This window comes from Polypterus senegalus, chromosome 11 (genome assembly GCF_016835505.1).
Source record: "Polypterus senegalus isolate Bchr_013 chromosome 11, ASM1683550v1, whole genome shotgun sequence".
NCBI classification, from domain to species: domain Eukaryota; kingdom Metazoa; phylum Chordata; class Cladistia; order Polypteriformes; family Polypteridae; genus Polypterus; species Polypterus senegalus.
In genome coordinates, this window is record NC_053164.1 from 159,908,644 (window position 1) to 159,929,138 (window position 20,495).

General features: G+C 38.4%; 1 long non-coding RNA gene across 1 annotated transcript in view; it reads right to left on the reverse strand.

The window, feature by feature from the left end:
* Positions 1-283: 283 nt before the first annotated feature.
* The window catches only part of LOC120538532, a 30,014-nt gene continuing 9,802 nt past the window's right edge, over positions 284-20,495 (reverse strand). Inside the window, exons 2-3 of the long non-coding RNA XR_005635478.1 lie at positions 5,465-5,694; positions 284-1,240 (exon numbers count right to left, since the gene is read on the reverse strand). This is a non-coding gene — a long non-coding RNA (uncharacterized LOC120538532). The remainder of the gene's footprint in view (positions 1,241-5,464; positions 5,695-20,495) is intronic.

Here is a 20,495-nt window from a genome sequence, read left to right on the forward strand (position 1 = left end):
GAATTCTGTGCCTTCTTAAAGAGAATGATGCATTGAAAATACTTGCAATATGTTAGATTTCTGCTCCCCAGGTTTAAAATCAACTCAGGCATTAGCTATTGCCAGCTTTTATAAAAAAACAGCTCACTGTCAAAAATTTTACTGTCATTTCTTTCTTTCTAATTGTTTTTGTAGACTATTGGGTATCCACGTTACTATTCAAATTTCAGTGTTCACACAATGCTCACAAAGTGGTGTTACTGTGTAAAATATTTTATTACAAAATAAACTCATGCATTTAGTTAACAATTCTACAGACAATAACATATAACAAACAGCATGTAATTTAATTTACCTATTGCAAGGCATCAGCAGATCCATATAAAACATGTTAGTTCTATATTACTGAAGCTCTTTGTTGCTGTATTTTAAATTATTACATATTTATTATATTTGCAATTTAAGAAAGGTATTAAAAATCAAATTATGGCCAAATGAGTTTAAATGCAATTAGAATGCTTTTTATTTCAGAGTGTTCAAACTCCGGTGCTTTCATTCTTTCAGTGTTAATTTTAAAAAATACAACATTCAACACATACAGGGACTTATTATGGTAATCTTATATAAATCATTAATAATGAGTTTCAAAAACATTTATACTTAAACAAAACATTGTTTATTTATCTAACATGTACATGTGCCTAATCATATTCTGGTTCCTGAATTGTGACTGATGTTGCCCTTTATTCTATTAAGCTGCTTTGTGAATGTATGTTATCTTGCATTTGTTCATTTATTATATATATTAGGATGGATTGTCTGGGATAAAGAAGTTATTTGGGATCTAATGATGGCATAAGTACCATAAAAAAATGAAACATGCACTAGCAGTTGGGGTGAAAACTATAGTAATATTTTGTACATTTGGGTATATATATTGCACAACCTTTTATGAGAATGTTTCTTGCTTGATATATTGTGTATTATATTAAATGTTTCTGAAAGTAAGGTGGCATGGAGGGTTGTTGCCAATAATTAGGTATTTTGTATATACACTTGGTAATATGTTCTATGTTGCTTATTTTGCTAATTAGAATTATAATACTGGTGATCACAATCCTAAAAATGCATCAGAGAAAGAAATAAAACTCAAAACTGCATGGCCCATAGAACCCTCATCTGTAGCAATCAAGAAACTGGAAACAGCAGTTGCTACGTAAAACTGGATTGGCGGAAGCTGCTTTCTGTGTAGTGAAGGTTCCTGTTGAGAAAACATAGTATTGTAAACAATGGTACATTATGGCATGTCTCTGTGAGGAAAACATGGAATATTTCACATAGTTAAAAAGCACACTGTGTTCTTCTCTGGTGACGTGAACAAGACGCAAAAAGGCACATAATCAGAAATCATGAATGAGTCCTTTGGGAGGAATATTCCTTGTTTACCATCTCAAAAACCCTTTTAATACTACCCATGAAATCATACTTTATTTAGTGAGTTTCATGTTTTGTAAATGTGAAAGCTGCAAAAAAATTTATTTTTGTGTTAGTTCTGCAAAACAGTGTGAGAATCAAAATTTCCATGTTTCCTTTATCACTACTTATTAAAGTGTACTTACACTGTAATTACTTGGTATACCTGTATACTAGTGAAAGTACAATATAACTAAGTATTATTACTGTGTATCATTACCTTGTGGACAGAGTGGTAGCTCTAAAGCTAAGGAACTGTGTCACTGTCTGGAAGGTTGCCTGTTCAAATCCCATTACTACCAAAAGGGATCATACTCTGTTGGGCCTTTGAGCAAGGCTCTTAAGCTGCATTTACTCCAGGGGTGCTGTAGAATGGCTGACCCTAAGAGGTATGCAATAAAATTATATAAGAAATTGTATAAGTTGAATAAATACCAAAAAAAAATTGTGAAATGGAATCAGTAACTGCAAAATGCGATATGAAATAAGAATAAGAACAATGTTGCTTCATACACTGCTACACAACTTATACAGTAAATACTCATTAATAACAAATACTTATATTTGTTATATTTATGTCATAGGCATAGCCGATAGGGGTAGGGATTTTGTATTTAACCCCTCTGAAATATATTTTTTTTAAAGTTTCAAATGATGGTACATGGACAGAGTTAAAATTCATGTACTTTCTCATTCCCAAATGTCACACTGGTAATTACCAAGTAACAAGAGGGTAAGTATATTTTAATAAGAGACAATGTAAAACCTTTTCATGGAGGTTTTCTATTGCATTCCAAATATATGATTTCTAGGTTAATTGTCAACTTGAAACGAGATAAATGCTAACAACTTTAGCCTGTAATGGATTTTACAAATGTATTAAAAGTGGTTAATATCGATATCTTAAGCTCTAAACTTGATATACAGTCTTTCATCAGGCAAGGATGTCATATGAAAATATCATTAAAACATTTTGTCAAAACACCCAATCCTAAAAATAACGCTACACTAGATTTCCCAAACATATTTTTCTCAGACCTCACAGAAATTCATATTCCTTAAAAAGTTCAGAAAAAGTGTAACATGGCAGAACGTTTACACAAAATATCTCCTGTAACAACAGATGCTAATGCATGCATGCACAAAAGTTACAAGAAGGATCTCAAAAGAATGCTGTGACTCTTTAATGACCACATCTGTGCACAAGGATTAGAATGCAAAATGTAAACATAAAATTCACAAAAACTGCTTAAATGAATTATTTTAAAATGTATATGAATGGATAGGAAAAAATATATAATTCCACAGAAATAGAAGGACAAACTATACTTAATGGCATTTAAGCACCACCATACTCCAGTTCCCCAGTGACTGTAAAATTAGACTCACTGATTAAAAAAACAGAAAGATGCTATTTTTAGATGTGAACAGCACCCTAAGCGTGCAAACTATAGAGTCAGAAAAACATTTCTAAAACTGAAAGTTATGGATCTCTTTAAATACAAATCAGAACGTATATATATTTAAAAATATGCATAAAAATGTCTAGTTTTAGTGTCAGGGATGGCTTAATGTGACTGAATATGACCACAATTTGAAGATCTTTAATGAATGGTATTATATACCAGGGAAGATCTTTGGAAACATTCACACAACCAAAGAATATAATCCCTAATTGTTTAACATGCACCCACACTATCACTCTCACTTAAGATCTGCCTGGTTTAAGCATTTAGCAGTGTAAGCATACAGTTGTGAGGAAACAATGCATCCTGATCACCAAATGACTTTGAGTTTAGATACGAGTGTTGCATAAAACCAGGGACAAAACCCTAGCAAGTATGAAATCCACACAGCTAAATTGTCTGTTTAAGATGTTTGTCTTTCTCCAACTCTGCTCTGCAACTCAGGCTCTGTATAATTGTGTAGTCATTTTACTTGCTATTGGACATACTTGGACATTCTGGTAGTGCTATTCTGATTAGAAGTCCACTTTCTAGTCCACATTCTGTTAAATGTCTGCCATGTTGTTTTAACTCTCCTGATCATTCTTCGTTTCTTTCCAGACTCTGTAAATATTCAGGTCAAATCGAATAATGTTGCTGTGTTCATGTCATCTAGAACTGCAACTTTTTTGCACCTACTTGCCTATTTGGTTTTTGGTCGCTCTGTACAATTTCTGCTAGTTTCAGCAATCAGTCTCAAGCTCATAATAATTCTTCCTGACTAAGAATAATGTGCAGTCTTTGTTCTGGTCTCCTTTCTCCTAAGCTTGTGCCCTGTCTCACTCCGTGGGTGTTCCCATATTTGTACTCCTGAGCACATTCATCTATCTATCTATCTATCTATCTATCTATCTATCTATCTATCTATCTATCTATCTATCTATCTATCTATCTATCGATCGATCGATCGATCGATAGATAGATAGATAGAAATTTGGCTTTTTATAGAAGCTCTTTAAATAAATAAATACATATATATACACGTAGATAAGTAAGTAAATAAATAAACATAACTTTGGTCTGAACTAACACCATAATGACTATACAGCAAGAAAATGAAAAAGGAAGAAAAGTTAAGAAACATTGTAAAGAAACAAACTTATAAAACATTTCATCTCTTTGCAAAGGTTAAAAAATCTAGCAACTTTGACTTTATCCTAAAAGACACAACCTACATGAGAAATTTAACTGGCCATAGCATTCTATTTTACAGGTACTGTTCAGAGGTTGTTTGTGTCATTGTTACAAAAGGCAATATTCCACCACTCCTTTCTGCACTGACCTATGGTATCCTTAGGATTGGTGCTGAAACTGATATTTTTTTCTTTTTGTATGTTGACATTAGAAGGTGAAATTAGTATTAACTTTCAATTGAGCACTGATGACAATGGTGACACACTTTATTACATAAACTAAATGATAGATCTAAGTGTTATACAATTTGTCTTCAAATTCAGATATCTCAGTGGATACTTAGTTTAGTAAGTGGCAATCCTGCAAATAAGATGGGAATACGTAAAAACCTGAGTATTGGAATTCAGTATCAGTATGTTTGAAATTTGGACTTACTGAATCCAAACAGAATTAGTTTGATATATTTTCTAAAATCAATGTTTTCTTGCTTTTAAATGCTTCAAAATTAGAGTAATTTGTTCATATTTATATAATGTTTTATTATTAAGAGTGTTCCACTGGTTCACTTAACACTCTATGCCTAATTTAAACATGATCTTAAGAGTTATAACTAAAATCAGGCAAGCATAGTTGGTAGGTTCAAATCCCGTTACTGCCATTGTGTGACTATTATCAAGTCACTTGGAAAATGTAATCAATTGTATCTCAAATGCTGTACCTTAAATAAAGGCATCAGCCAAGTAATAGAAATATAACCATATGACTCCGGTTTTAAAATCAAAACATTTTCTTACAATTGTGTTTGAACCAATTTCAAAATTCTTCTTTCCACATATAAAAAATGTACAAGAAAGGACATGTAAACCAAAAGTTAGGATCCTAGATAGCATCATAGGGCCACACCATTGAAGCATTCAGTGGAGCAGAGCTATGCCACAATCCCAGGTCTTTTTCCAGGCTGGCTACATCCTGTCTGAGGTGAGGAAACAGACATGGAACTGTGAGTACAACCACAAACACTGTCCCCATGTCCTCTTTAAATTAGTTTCCATAACCAAAAAGATAATTACATTTGAGGCAAAATATGAGTGTTTTCTCTATTTGGTTTGCTGAAGGTTATACTTGCACAAAAGAGCTAGTTGCAGTCTCAAATAAGAGATCAGCGTAAAATTAACACAATGGAAACAGCTACACTGTGAAGCAGAGCCCTTAGTTACAGGGCTAATATTGTGCTGTATTCAGTCTAAGTCACTAGCGTTTTTCGTTGTGATAATTCTGAGAATGCTTAAGCAGAGACCTGGGCAAGCAACTCATATAGGACATTCAAAATCTTGGTTTTAAAATATTTGTTGCTTTAAGAAAACTCAACTCACCATCTTACCTGCTTTTCCTGGTCAGTGGTACAAGGTTAATCAGGTCACCCCAGACTTCCCTGTCCCCAGCTACAGATTCAAGGTTTTCTTGGGGAATTCCCAAGCGTTCCCAAGACAGCCGAGATATATAATCCCTCCAGTGTGTTCTGCGTCGGCTGCAGGGTATCTGCCTAGTGGGACGTGCCTGGAGCAGCTCTAAAGGAAGTCACTCAGTAGGGTATTCTTACAACCTGCCCAAAAAAACTAATACTAATAAATAGCAAAACAAATATGTACATATTTTGTAATACTTGTGTCTACATATTACTTAATAGACTTGGTGGCTACAACAGAAAAAAAATAAAAAATATCGATAATTATTATTATCCAGTAAGAGAGAGTAAAAAATAAAACATTGTTATAATATTTAGCAGACAAAATATATTTTGCTCAGCTGTGTCAGATACTTAATATTGAAGACAGACTTCTCAAAGGCTAGGCTGTCTGGTATATATCTAGATAGACACCATTCCCATGATAGTTTTAGCAGGCCTTTTGTTTCTACATTTTAGCAAATCTCTTGGCTATATATATATATATATATATATATATTGTTTTAGACAGATCGTATTGCATATCTAGGAGGTTTTATCTTACCAGTCTATTTATTTTCATACCTATTTAGTTCATATCAGGGTCATAGGGTTTACCTTACTATTAATTATATTAGAAAACCACCTGCAATACACCCCAACTTGAAATAATCCCAGAGAAAATCTAAATTGCATCAAATCCACCACAAGGAGGAAATGTGCGTGGAGGACTTTCAGTAGCAATGGAAGAAGGAAAAACACAAAAAGTAAAGTTGAATAGCCTGCCTGGTAAAGGGGATTCTTGACATTAACACCTTTCAGGTGACACAAAACAATTTATGTTTTTTAATAATGTCTCTCTCAGCCTGTAAACCCAGCCACAGGGGATGCACAAACCAGTGTTTCTTTGTGCCGGTCCCAAGATAAATGGGGAGGATTACATCAAGAAGGGCATCTGGTGTAAAATTTTGCCAAATTGATATGCGGAAAACAATACAGATTTCCTTACTGGATTGGTCGAGTCCCAGGTTAACAACGACTGCCACCAGTACTGTTAGCAAACAGGGTGCTGGTGGAAATTGGGAAGCTGTTGGCCGAAGAAGGAGAAGAAGAGGGGGGAGACATGTCTGGAGGCAGGAGGAGAGGAGGAAGGTAAAGCGAGTGGAACTGAGGGTAGGAACTTTGAATGTTGGCAGTATGACTGGTAAGGGGAGAGAGTTAGTAGATATGGTGGAGAGAAGGAAGGTTGATATATTGTGCGTGCAAGAGAGTAAATGGAAGGGGAGTAAGGCCAGGTGGATCAGAGGTGGATTGAAATTGTTCTATCATGGTGTGGATGGGAGGAGAAATGGGGTAGATGTTATTCTGAAGGAACAGTATGTCAAGATTGTTTTGGAGGTGAAAAGAGTGACAGACAGAGTAATGATTATGAAGCTGAAAAATGGAGGTGTGATGATGAATGTTGTTACTGCATATGCCATGCAAATTGGGTGAGTGATGGATGAGAAAGAAGATTTTTGGAGTGAGTTGGATGAAGTGATGAACAGTGCACCCAAGGGATAGAAAGTGGTTATTGGAGCAGATTTCAATGGACATGTTGATGAAGGGAACAGAGGAGATGATGGGTAGGTATGGTGTTAAGGAGAGGAATGAAGAAGGTCAGATGATAACGGATTTTGCCAAAAGGATGGACATGGCTGTGGTGAATGTGTATTTTAAGAAGAGGGAGGAACATAGGGTGACGTACAAAAGTGGAGGAAGATGCACACAGGTAGATTACATCCTATCCAGAAGAGTCAACCTGAAGGAGATTGAAGACTGCAAAGTGGTGGCTGGGATAGCACAGTTAAGCAGCATAGGATGTTGGTCTGAAGGATGACATTGGAGATCAAGAAGACAAAGCGAGTGAGGGCAGAGCCAAAGATCAAATGGTTCAAGTTGATAAAGAAAGACTGCAAGGTTGAGTTTAGGGAGGAGGTGAGACAGGCACTGGGTGGAAGTGAAGAGTTACCAGGCAGAGGAAAAGGAAACCTGGTGGTAGAATGAGGAAGTACAGGAGAGTATACAGAGAAAGAGGATGGCAAAGAAGATGTGGGATAGTCAGAGAAACGCAGAAAGTAGACAAGAGTACAAGGAGATAAAGTGCAAGGTGAAGAGAGAGGTGGCGAAGGCTAAAGAAAAAGTGTATGATTAGTTGTATGAGAGGCTGGACATTAAGGAGAGAGGAAAAGAGAGTGCAGGCAGGGTGGAATGGATGGAGAAGAATGTGAGGAGTAATTTGTGACAGACGGGTATCAGAAAGAGTGAAAGGGAAGGTCTACAGGAAAGATAGCTTGGACACAGGCAGACACTGAGGCTCACAATGTCCAAAAACACGCACTCTATAATTGCAATTTCTCAGTTACACACAATACCGTGCACAATCCACAAAGCTCAGTTCTTTGCATTTCTCTTCAGCCGCCTCCACTCCTCCCTCGCAAGCTCTGTCTTCTCCCTCCCGACTCCGGCTCCCTGAATGGAGTGGGATGGACCCTTTTATCTCACCCTGGATGTGCTCCAGGTGTTCTGTGATGGTTTTCAAATCTCTCTCATTCAAGTTCATGCCACTAAATTTAAAATGATTATATCTCCTAGTTGATTGGTCACCTCATCATGCTGTTAAAAAAGCGTATGAACCTATTTCTAAACTATTTCATAATGGTAAAAAAAAAGTTTTAGTAATAAAAGTGTGTCTTTGTATTGAAGGACCACAAGGATTTCCCCATCTTATTTAGTTAAGCCACGTGGGACCTATATTATAGACACAATTCCCATGATTTAATGGTGAATGGCCCAGAATTTAGACACACCATTACCACATGTTGCTTAGTTTCTGGTAAATAATAAACATCTCCATGCAATTACCATATTTTCTCAAGATAGCTAAAGCTGAATTTAAAACAGTATATGCAAAACTCAGTCTAGTCAACCACACTTCCTATTTCCATCAAACTTCCTACTTCCTCATTTTACTTACAAAATACCTCTGCTCCATACATACATCTACCCATCACACAACACATGCCATATTTAGTTCCAGCCACACTTAAAACAGATTTTGTCTCCTCCTTATCCATACTAACTACAACTAACTAAAGTACATTCACCTATGGCCTTTTATTTGCCTTCTTTCAAATACTACCAGCCTTTAAAGCCCCAACAGGAACAGGCATCAACAAAGCTATATAATCACACCATACAAATCCAACAGCAAATCACGACAAAGTGAAAGGACTTTAAACTGTGCAACACTGAGGGACTCTCCACAACTGCTATGCCCATCTTTATGTCCTTTATTGCATTGGTCTATCCATCCATTTTCCAATCCGTTGAATCCAAACACAGGGTCACAGGAGTCTGCTGGAGCCAATCCCAGCCAACACAGGGCACAAGGCAGAAACCAATCCTGGGCAGAGTGCCAACCCACCGCAGGACACACACAAACACACCCACACACCAAGCACACACTAGGGCCAATTTAGATACGCCAATCCACCTAACCTGCATATCTTTGGACTGTGGGAGGAAACCCACGCAGACACGGGGAAAACATGCAAACTCCACGCAGGGAGGACCCGGGAAGCAAACCCGGGTCTCCTAACTGTGAGGCAGCAGCGCTACCACTGCGCCACCGTGCCGCCCCTATTGCATTGGTCAATGGAAGAAAACTTTTTTTCTTTGGGGGTGCATATACTAAAGTTCAGGACAATAATATACTTATAGGTCATTGTTTCCACCGTAATTTCAATTCTTAAATTTCTCTAAATCAACATTATTAACAGCATTTCTGCTATAATTCTTGCTAATAAGAGAAACTGGTTTTAACTGAAACTGACTCTTGCTAATAAGAAAAACTGTTTTTTTAGTGTCACTCGGGGTAGTAAACCAATAAAACGTTTACACCCACAGATCTCATTACTTTTGTCAAGTTTGCATACACCACGTCCAAGATGGTAGCCTGTTAACAAAACCTGGTTGCTAAGCAGAATTTAGAATCTTTAAGTATAAAAAACTGAAACTATCTATTCTTTACCTTTAAATTACATATGTAACTCTTTTTAAGTTCAGGAGCAAAAGAGAAACATTACAAAAAATTGGCTCTAATTTTTGGAATCTGGCTGATTCTGCCACACCCATACATGCATCATTTTCTGTACTGTATGTACAGACAGTGTTATATAAAGTGCCCAAAGCCCTTACCAGAGTAACAGAAGAGATACCTTTTTTAGAAAGTGACTCAAGTAAAAATAAACTTTTCTATTAATACATTTCTCAAGTAGAATTTTTAAAGTATCAAATATTAAGTGTAGTGAAGCATCAAAAGTACAAGTGAATGTAGGATCACTCCTTGTTTTATGTATAGCCAAACAAGTTCTTAAAAAATTAAAATAAATCAGACTTTTTTTTCTATGGAAGTTGTATTACAATCACTACTAAAATACTACTAATAAAATATGAGCCAAGTAATTACAACCTGGAACAGTGAGAACTGACCGTCTTAAAGACTGCATCCTAATTCAATGGAGAGGGCAATAATAATCCTTTTTAAGAAGGAGCTAATCCATTTCTGAAAAGCCTTTCATAAAGTACACTTTCATATTGCAAAAACCTAGATACAATTAATTTCAATGAAAAACAATTTTACACTTCCCTGGCCCTGCAGATGACCCCTATTTGTGATTATTTAACATCAGATTATGTTAAAATTGACAGATTAATGATAGTGTTAGGATAAGAACAGAACCTAATTGTCCTATAATGTTTAAAAAAGCTCTTTATTAGACTTTGTCACATCAACTGTCACATTCAAAAGCATGGCTTTTTGATTTTCCCTGAGCTTTTTCTAGTTTACAATATGCTTAGCTGTGATGGCCGTTATGATGTGAGAAAACATGACCAACACACATGACAAGGGGAGTGATTCACAGCAAGTGCACAAATAACCTCACAGAGGCCTGCAGATCAGTCCCATCCTGTCTGGCAGGCTTTCATGAAGACAGCGTCTGAATGCAATGGCATCAGCAGCAATGCTAGAGGAAATAACAAGATGCTATTATTTTTTATTGCTGAGAGACGGAAAATTAATTTGACTTAGCAAACTGATCAATCTGTGGTGGGCTGGCGCCCTGCCCTGGATTTGTTTCCTGCCTTGCACCCTGTGTTGGCTGGGATTGGAACCAGCAGACTCCCGTGACCCTGTAGTTAGGATATAGCAGGTTGGGTAATGGATGGATGGATGGAAACTGATCAGTCCTTTGTTATTCAAATTACTACCCTTTGTAAAACTTTTTTCCTAAGAAATACAGGGAATAAAGATGATAATATCTCATTAATGCAGATGCAATGATGTTAATTTATTTTTTAATTTAAATAATTAGATTGACCTTCAAATCTAAGGCAGTTCATAGGATTTGTAGCCAAAACCAAACTAAAGTCAATACCAGGAATTTCTATATTTGTGTTTTTCAGGGGTCTTTGCTTTACTTTTACAAACTTTGGACACTACATTAATTTGGTGGCTATCTTGTATGACATGGCTGCCATAATGTCATTGATCACATGGCATACAGTATGAATCATGTGTCTAGCAACCACATAGCAACGTAGTTACCAGTCACACAAATTAATGGTAGCCATTACAAACAGAAACTAAAAATGACAGCACCCAAGAAATAAAAAATATTGCCAAAAATGATATCACTGAAATACTAATATGGTGAAAATAACAAACAAAAAATAATAAAAGAGAGCATTATTTAATCTTAACACATATTTCTCATGTTATTTACACATAGTTAATTTGTTTTATCTTCATTTTAAGTAGGCTGTCTGGAAAGTATTGGGAATAACACAGCCACTTCCGCAAAACTACAAGACAATATAAATAATCCACTTGCTGGGAAAATGACCAAAAGATAAAGTAAGCAAAACCCAAAAAGAATATATATACATATTTTAATATCCCACATGTAATACAACAAAGTATGTTGTAAGGTTTCTAAACTCTTTTGGTATGAAGTGCGATCGCTGTGTCTGTGGAAGACAGCCTATCAGTTGCTGGGGCAACCACAGGCTGCCAGCACTGTTGCAGCTCGCTGAGAAAACAAATCTGAAAAGATTGCGGTTGCACTATAAGCACCTGCTGTCGATGGGTGATGCAAGGAACATTATAAACACAGGGAACAGTATTACTTGGCCACTAACCTGTCCACGACCTTGTCTGATTGCTGTGTCTGTGTATAGGCAACTAGTAGATCCTGTTATAATAAATGATCGTGCTGTTCTTGTTTCAAGCTGAATAAAAACTGGTTTTGCTAAAGTACTGAGACACAGCCTCAGACAAGACAGGGACTTACATGTTATAATGCACATTCAGCAAAAAAAAAAAACTCATTAATAAATCTATATATATAATTCACTAAGGGCATGCAAGACACTGAGCACAAGCAAGACACTGAGGGCACGCAAGACAGTGAGCACAAGCAAGACAGAGCCCCGCCCGCCAAGTCTAAGACCATGGGATACGCTCGACAGAGCCCCGTCCGCCAACTCTAACCCACCTACCACATCATGGGGTACACACGACAGAGCTACGCATGCCAACTTTAACCATTTACCTGAGTCCAGCGTCGCTCTCGAGGCACACAACAACTCACCAAACACAGCCTCAGTTGCTTTCGTCTGTGCAAAAGTTCACATGCACCTCTGAGCCATGTTGACTTTACACCGCACGCAAGACAGAGAGTCACGATCGCCAACTCACAGAGCCCCGCCCACCAACTCTAACTTAGGGCAAGCAAGACAGAAAGCGCATACAAGACAGAGAGCCACGCCCGCCAATTCACAGAGCCCTGTCCACCAACTCTAAGACCATGGGATATGCACGACAGAGTCCATCTCTAATCCTACTTCCGCGTCCACAGCAATAATTAACAAACAAACAAAGATAACTGGCAGTAACAGTGCAAAATTCACAATTGGTATGCCAGTTTGAAAAGATAAGTTTTCAGGGTAGTTTTAAAAGGTGTTATTGAATCGAGCTGATGTATATGAGAAAGAAGAGAATTCCCGAGTTGAGCAACACTATGAGAGACACTCGAGCTCCCATAACACAAAGTTTGATGTGTGGTACAGAAAGTACAGCTGCAGATGAGAATCTAAGTAAGCGAGACGAGTGTCAGTCTGTAGGAGATCAGTGAGGTTGTGGAGAGCTTTAAATGTTAACAGCAGTATTTAGTATTGTATTCTGTAGTTAACAGGGAGCTAGTGAAGTTGAGAGAGAATAGGTGTAGTATGTTCAGTGGATTTAGAAGAGCAGGTTTTTATCCTGGCAGCAAAATTTTGAATAAATTGTAAGCGATGGATACGTTTTTGTGGGATGACAGATAGAATACGTGAGATGACTCGGGCATTAACCAATACTTTAGCAGTGTGTAGTGTAAGAACAAAACGAAGTCTAGAAATGTTTCAGAGATGGAAGAAAGCAGTCCAAGAAATGTTACTTATACGGGGAGAATTTTTGAATAATAATAATAATAATTATTATTATTATTTAATAATTGCCATTATTAGTGTATAAATGGATATAAATAACTGCATGTAAACGATTCGCCAAAATCTGTTGTATATAAATGATACTGTTTAAAACGTTAATTGTTTTTTCAACAGAAAACCCGGTTTCCACGTCTACCTGTATTAGTTCAAATGGCACTTTTACCACTTGCAATAGGGCGGACGCGCAGACTTATCGTGTTGACTGGGCAACACAGTGAATGCGGTGTCTATCTATATATGTCTATGTTTTCCGTAGCCTGCTACAGGAAGGTACTCTCTCGACCATTGCCATTGGTTTCGCTCCTTGCTATTTTCGTTATACTGCGACGGTGGTTTCCTAAGCCTTTGTTATACTGAATTCCTTTCTCACCGTTTTCCGTTCCTTTTCTTACACCACCGTATGCTAGTGGTACACAAACGGAGGACCGCGGTCCAAGATGTTTATGGTGGACCACGACTGTCTTCTGCGTAAGTCAAAAGTCCGAATATAAAAGCACCAAAATTATTGTTGTTTTATTATTTACTCTGTAGCAGGGTTGCCAAATAACTGAAATCTTGTATTTTTGAAAGCTGTTTGGCATATAAAATTTGCGTTTGGTCTACTGGCATTTTTTTGGTCTTTTTTACAAGCCGTTTGGTCTATAAAATTGCCAGGAAATGGTAAATGTGATTAAAAGCGGCAATGTAAAATGACATTTTGAGACGAAATACGGCGAGTACTACAATGCAAATTATCCACCAAAGTCAGAGCTCCGTTCGCATAAGATCGACGCCCTTAAGTCGTTGTTGGTAGCGAGTTCATCGCTGATGACGAGAGCGACCACCACACAAATGTTACAGAAGATTCGCTACGTATTGTTTGGGTTCTTGGCAGACATAAGAAAGCATTTACTGATGTAGAGGTTGTTAAAGAATACATGATGTCTGCTTCTTCGGTTCTTTTTAGCGACAAAAAGTGTGTAGAACTGATTCAGCAGATACCATTATCAGACAGTACTGCTAGTCGTCGTGTAGATGACCTTTCTGACATTGTCGGTGGTCAGTTAATATCAGATCCTAAACAGGCTGAATTGTTTGCTCTTGTGTGCGATGAATTCACTGATAAAACTGACATGTCTCAACTCTGTGTGTTCACAAGATTTTTTGATGGCCATAATTTTGTTGAAGAGTTTATGACATTACTACCGCTAGCAAAACAGACCCGCGGTGAGGACGTGTTTTCAGCATTATCGCAGTTTATGCACGCAGCTGGATTGGATCTAACAAAAATGGTTTCCCTTAAAACAGACAGGGCACCAGCAATGACTGGTAAAGATAGAGGACTTGTCACTCGTATGAAGGCACTTCAGCCCAACATTGTTGTATATCACTGCATCATTCATCAGTCGGCCCTCTGTTCAAAACTTTGTGACGAACTGGCGGAACTGATGTCTACTCTTGTCAACTTAGTGAATTTTTTACGATGCAATTTGTCTCTGCAGCATCGTCTGTTTTGTTCTTTTCTTGAAGAGATGTCTGCAGAATTTGGAGATTTGCTGCTTCACAATGACGTCAGATGGTTAAGCAAGGGCAGTGTGTTGGAAAGGTTCTGGAATCTCTTTGAGATGTAGTTGACTTCCTGCAGTCCTTGAATACAGAGAAAACTGCAGAATTTTTAACATTTATTCAAGACAGTGGCAAGGTCGCACTGCTGGCATTTCTTGTTGGGACATATAAATCCATTGAATTTGTCACTTCAGGGTGCAGACAAAACTGTTGTCAAATTGCAATAAAAATGTTGTGCCTTTGAAACAAAACTGAGCATTTTCATCAATGACTTGTAAGGTGGCAAAATGCTGCATTTCCCAAACCTGAAGAGCTAAATGACAGCTGATCAACAGGCATGTTTTCAGTTGATTTCCACATTTCTACATCATTTGAAGGTCGAGCTTGATGAATGTTTTAAGGATTTCAGAAAACTGAAGCCTGTGTTTTTGTTTGTTGCTGATCCTTTCATTGTCCAGCCTGAGAGTGAATGGACATCTGTGGCTGCCTCAATTTTTCCGAACTCAAACCCATCACTGTTGCAAATGGAAGCAGCTGTTTTGCAAGCTTCTCATGTTTTGAAAGCAAAATTGAACAAAGTCGGCATAACAATTTTTGGTCAAAGTTTGTTCCAGATTCTCAGGATCCTGCTGCAAAGAAACTGGCGATTTCCGTGCTCACTATGTTTGGTTCAACATATTCTTGTGCATTCTCCACTATGAACACTATCAAGACGAAACATCGAAGTGTAATTATCGACCAGAACCTCAGGAATGCAATCAGAATTGCACTGACTGGTTATTCACCAAACTATGCTGCCATTAAGAAATTGAAACAACAGTTTCACACTTCACACTAAGTGACAATCATTTACGTACCAACTCTTCTAATTGGTGTGTTAATTGCAAGTAGTCATGTGACTTTTTAAAAATTTTTTCCATGTTTTGTGTAGTTGCGTTGAATCTATTACTAGCCTCCTACAGACCTACACCTACAGTCCTACAGACCTACACGGAAAACCTGGCTATAGCGGACACCGATGGTCGGTGGTGAACTGAATGTGGACCGGCATTCAAAAACTTTGAAGCCTGCCGTATGCTATGGTTGTCTTCGGCTAGTGTTCTATAAATGTCAGTGGATGATTCAAAAAATTGTAAGCACATATATAGTATACTAGCAAAATACCCGCGCTTTGCAGTGGCGAAGTACTGCCTTAAAATTTTTATTAAGAAGAAAATTAAACCTTTTTAAACTGAGGAAAATATACCAATAATTATTTGTTATGGATCTCTTTGTATACCACATTGTGAGTTCGGCCCTCCGGTTGTAATATGACCAAGCTGTGCGCTGAACTTACTCTTGAGCATGCAACGTACAGTTGGCCATGTGAACAGTAATGTTGTTTCAAATCTCACAGCTTGGATTGCTGCTGTCATAATCGGTTTGAGTTTCATGGTTTGTTTCAATTACGACAGTATTTGTAGGACTTGCATTGAAGAGACATTCAGCATCTGTCAAGTATTCAACCGGTTTAATCAATAACTTCCCATCCAGCTTTTGAGAGTTTAAACATTCATAAACATCAAAGTGTCCACTACTCAAATCGTCACCTGTGAATCTAAGATGTTTAAGAGGCATTGGTGGTTGTCGAAAGGTTTAAAATATTCGGCCATTTCGGTACACTTGAAAGCGACAACCGAACAATTCAGTGGCAGCCATCAACTCACATGCAGATCCATAGGTGAAGGGCTTCACTCTTATAGTGCTCCTGTGTAGTATTATTATCTCCTGTACCGTCATCAGTCCACACCTTGAACCTGTCCCAGTCATTCAATACATAAGACACAATGTTCCTCCGGATATCAAGAGTGAGCCTGATACGGCCGTGCAATATGTAACAAAGAGAATGGAAAAGGTAGGTGGTATCTCCGGGCATGGAAACCACTCGGTAAGTGATAGTTCTTTGATCGATAGTGATCATCTCGATAGACATGTTAATGGGGGTTGGAATGATAAAGGAAATGGGTACCTGAGCAATGTAAAGTAAGTGTAAAATACCTATACAATAACTATAATCGTAATAAATGAACAATGAAACAGCGGAGAAGCCATGGATTAAACAAAAAGGCTGTAGTTATCAGTAGGGAGACGTGAATCCCGTGGCGAAGCAAGGAATGGAATGTAGAGACTGGAGCGACGGATGGCCTTATATAGGCAGGCAGCCAGCAACATGGTTCCCAATCCCAACGCCGCCTCACACGGTGACTGAGCTGCAGGTTATGGACGTATATATGTAAGTTGGATTCAGTTAGCGTTGGGAACCCGTGTACCAAATTTCTTGAAGATGGGCCCATAAGAAACAAAGACTGTTGAAAAGTTCAATATGGCGGCCGACAGTGGCATCATACCACCGAAATAACTATTACCATTACGCGTAGAATTTCGAAATGAAACCTGCTCAACTTTTGTAAGTAAGCTGTAAGGAATAAGCCTGCCAAATTTCAGCCTTCTACCTATATGGGAAGTTGGAGAATTAGTGATGTTGGAAAATTCAATATGGCGGCTCACAGTGGCGTCATACCACCGAAATAAGTACGTACATTGGTTTCGGTTAGCTCAGAGAAGCCACCCACCAAATTTCGTGAAGATGGGGCCGTAAATAAGAAAGTTCAACTTGGCGGACGTTGTTGACCGTTATGACCGTTACGCGTAGAATTTCGAAATGAAACCTGCTTAATTGTTGTAAGTAAGCTTTAAGGAATGGGCCTGCCAAATTTCAGCCTTCTACCTACACGGGAAGTTGTAGAATTAGTGACGTTGGAAAGTACAATATGGCGGCCGACAGTGGTGTCATACCAACGAAATAAGTACAGACATTGGTTTCCATTAAAACTTCAATATGGCGGCCGACAGTGGCATCATACCACCGAAATAAGTACCAAATTTCAGCCTTCTACCTACACGGGAAGTTGGAGAATTAGTGACATTGGAAAGTTCAATATGGCGGCTGACAGTGGCGTCATACCACCGAAATAAGTATGTACATTGGTTAGCGCAGGGAAGCCGCCTACCAAATTTCGTGAAGATGGGGCCATGAATAAGAAAGTTCAATATGGCGGACGTTGTTGATCGTTATGACCGTTACGCGTAGAATTTCAAAATGAAACCTGCTTACCTTTTGTAAGTAAGCTGTAAGGAATGGGCCTGCCAAATTTCAGCTTTCTACCTACACGGGAAGTTGGAGAATTAGTGACGTTTGGAAAATTCAATATGGCGGCCGACAGTGGCATCATACCACCGAAATAAGTAAGTACATCGGTTTTGGTTAGCGCAGGGAAGCCACCTACCAAATTTCGTGAAGATGGGGACAGCCTTCTATCTACATGGGAAGTTTGAAAATTGGTGATGTTGAAAAGTTCAATATGGCGGCCGACAGTGGCGTCATACCATCGAAATAAGTAAGTACATCGGTTTCGGTTAGCGCAGGGTAGCCGCCTACCAAATTTCGTGAAGATGGGGCCATAAATAAAGTTCAACTTGGCGGACATTGTCGACCGTTATGACCGTTACGTGTAGAATTTTGAAATGAAACCTGCATAACTTTTGTAAGTAAGCTGTAAGGAATAAGCCTGCCAAATTTCAGCTTTCTACCTACATGGGAAGTTGGAGAATTAGTAATGTTGGAAAATTCAATATGGCGACTGACAGTGGCGTCATACCACCGAAATAAGTATGTACATTGGTTTCAGTTAGCTCAGGGAAGCCAGAGTCAGAGTCAGTGAGTCAGTGAGTCAGTCAGTGAGGGCTATGCCTTTTATTATTATATATATATCTACATATACACACATACATATACATACACACACACAAATACATATATATATACATACACACACATATATCTATGCTAATAAAAGGCAAAGCCCTCACTCACTCACTCACTCACTCATTCACTCACTCACTCACTCACTCACTCACTGACTCATCACTAATTCTCCAACTTCCCGTGTGGGTGGAAGGCTGAAATTTGGCAGGTTCATTCCTTACAGCTTCCTTACAAAAGTTGGGCAGGTTTCATTTCGAAATTCTATGCGTAATGGTCATAACTGGAAGCTGTTTTTCTCCATTTACTGTAATGGAGATGAGCTTGAACGCCGGGGGGAGTTTCGTGTGACATCATCACGCCTCACGTAATCACGCAGTACATAGAAAATCAGGAAGACCTCCAAAAAGCGCTGAAGAAAACATGCATTATATAATTGAGAAGGCAGCGAAACAATAAGAAGCGAGCGAGTGACAAATACAACCATATTGATGAGTTCTGCTACTTCGGAAACAAAGCACGATGTAAACCTACACTTTAAATTAAGTTCATAGACAGGCTGCCGCTGGCGTTTGTAATTTAGTGCCTGCCCATATAAGGCCGTCCGTCAGCGGCAATCCAATAGCAAACTCCCACTAAATATTCACGGGTTAAGGACTGTGCTTATGCAGAGGAAGATGAGATGGTCAGCGTGGTGTTTGGCACAAACTCAGCGAAACTGCGAGAGAAAGTTTTAAGTGCCAGGACTAAGGTAACATTAAATACAGCCATGGACAGCACGAGATGGCACCAGCACAACTGGGGAACTTCGATGCATGTACAGCGAGCGGCTCACGTGAACTGGCGCAGTGCACAGATAAAAGCAACAGTTCCAAAGAGCTGAACAAAACCGAATTACACAATTGAAAAGGCAGCAAAAAATATGAAGCGTCTGATACATACAAGCATATTCATAAATGCTGCTACTGTGGAAACAAAGCACACGGTGGAAAAAGTCAATGTCCCGCTAAAGGAAGACAGTGTAAAAAACCCGTGCATGCAGTGTGTCAGGTCTCAGATAAAGAAGAAGACGAGCTGTTTATTGATGCAGTAAGAAACGAATCGATGAATGAAACCTGTCATCTTTACAACGATTGACAAACACGGAATGTAACTTGAACACAACACATCCTACAAATACAAACCTGATTGAAAGAAATAATGATAATCAAATCATTGATGACAGCAACACTCAGTAACACTCACAAAACAAATACTGTATATTGACAGTCATGTTACGTTATTTTTAAAATGTTCCCTTTTCTTTTCTAGCTTTTTAACACACTACTTCTCGCTGCGATACGCGGGTATATATATATGTATATATATATCCCGATCTACATACTCGAATAATGGATACTTTATTCGCCATCAATGATTGTTTTGGTAAAGCCATACTCAGTGTATTCATTAGATGAACGGTAAAAAGTAAGAGCGAGGGAGGATGACTTATTGAGGCATGCAGGCTGTAGTGCGCGTCAACTCTATCTGAATTGCGCGATTACATTTGAAAAAATATATCTTTTCAAGTTCTATTTAGTCCATATGTGTCAAACTCAAGGGCGCGGGCCACATCCGCCCGGTGTAATTATATCCAGCCCGCGAGATCATTTTATATACTGTATTATTGTTATTAATGGCCGGGTATATGAAGCGCTGGTAACACAATAAACTACAGATCCCATAATGCAGCGCTTCAGCTGCCTTGCCAACACTTACGCGTTAATCAAGTCTAGCTTATGATGCTGCAAGTTATTGCGAAGCTAGCTCACACGATGCTGAAGAGAAAAGTTGATTCTGAAAATAGAGCCTTTAAAAACCGATGGGAGGCTGAGTATATGTTTACTGAACCCGTGTGTCTCATTTGTGGAGCTAATGTGGCTGTAATTACAGAATTTAATCTAAGACGGCACTATGAGACAAAACATCAGGGAGTTCTGTGTTGTGGAGATTCTCAGGATGGATTGCAGGTGCTCATCAG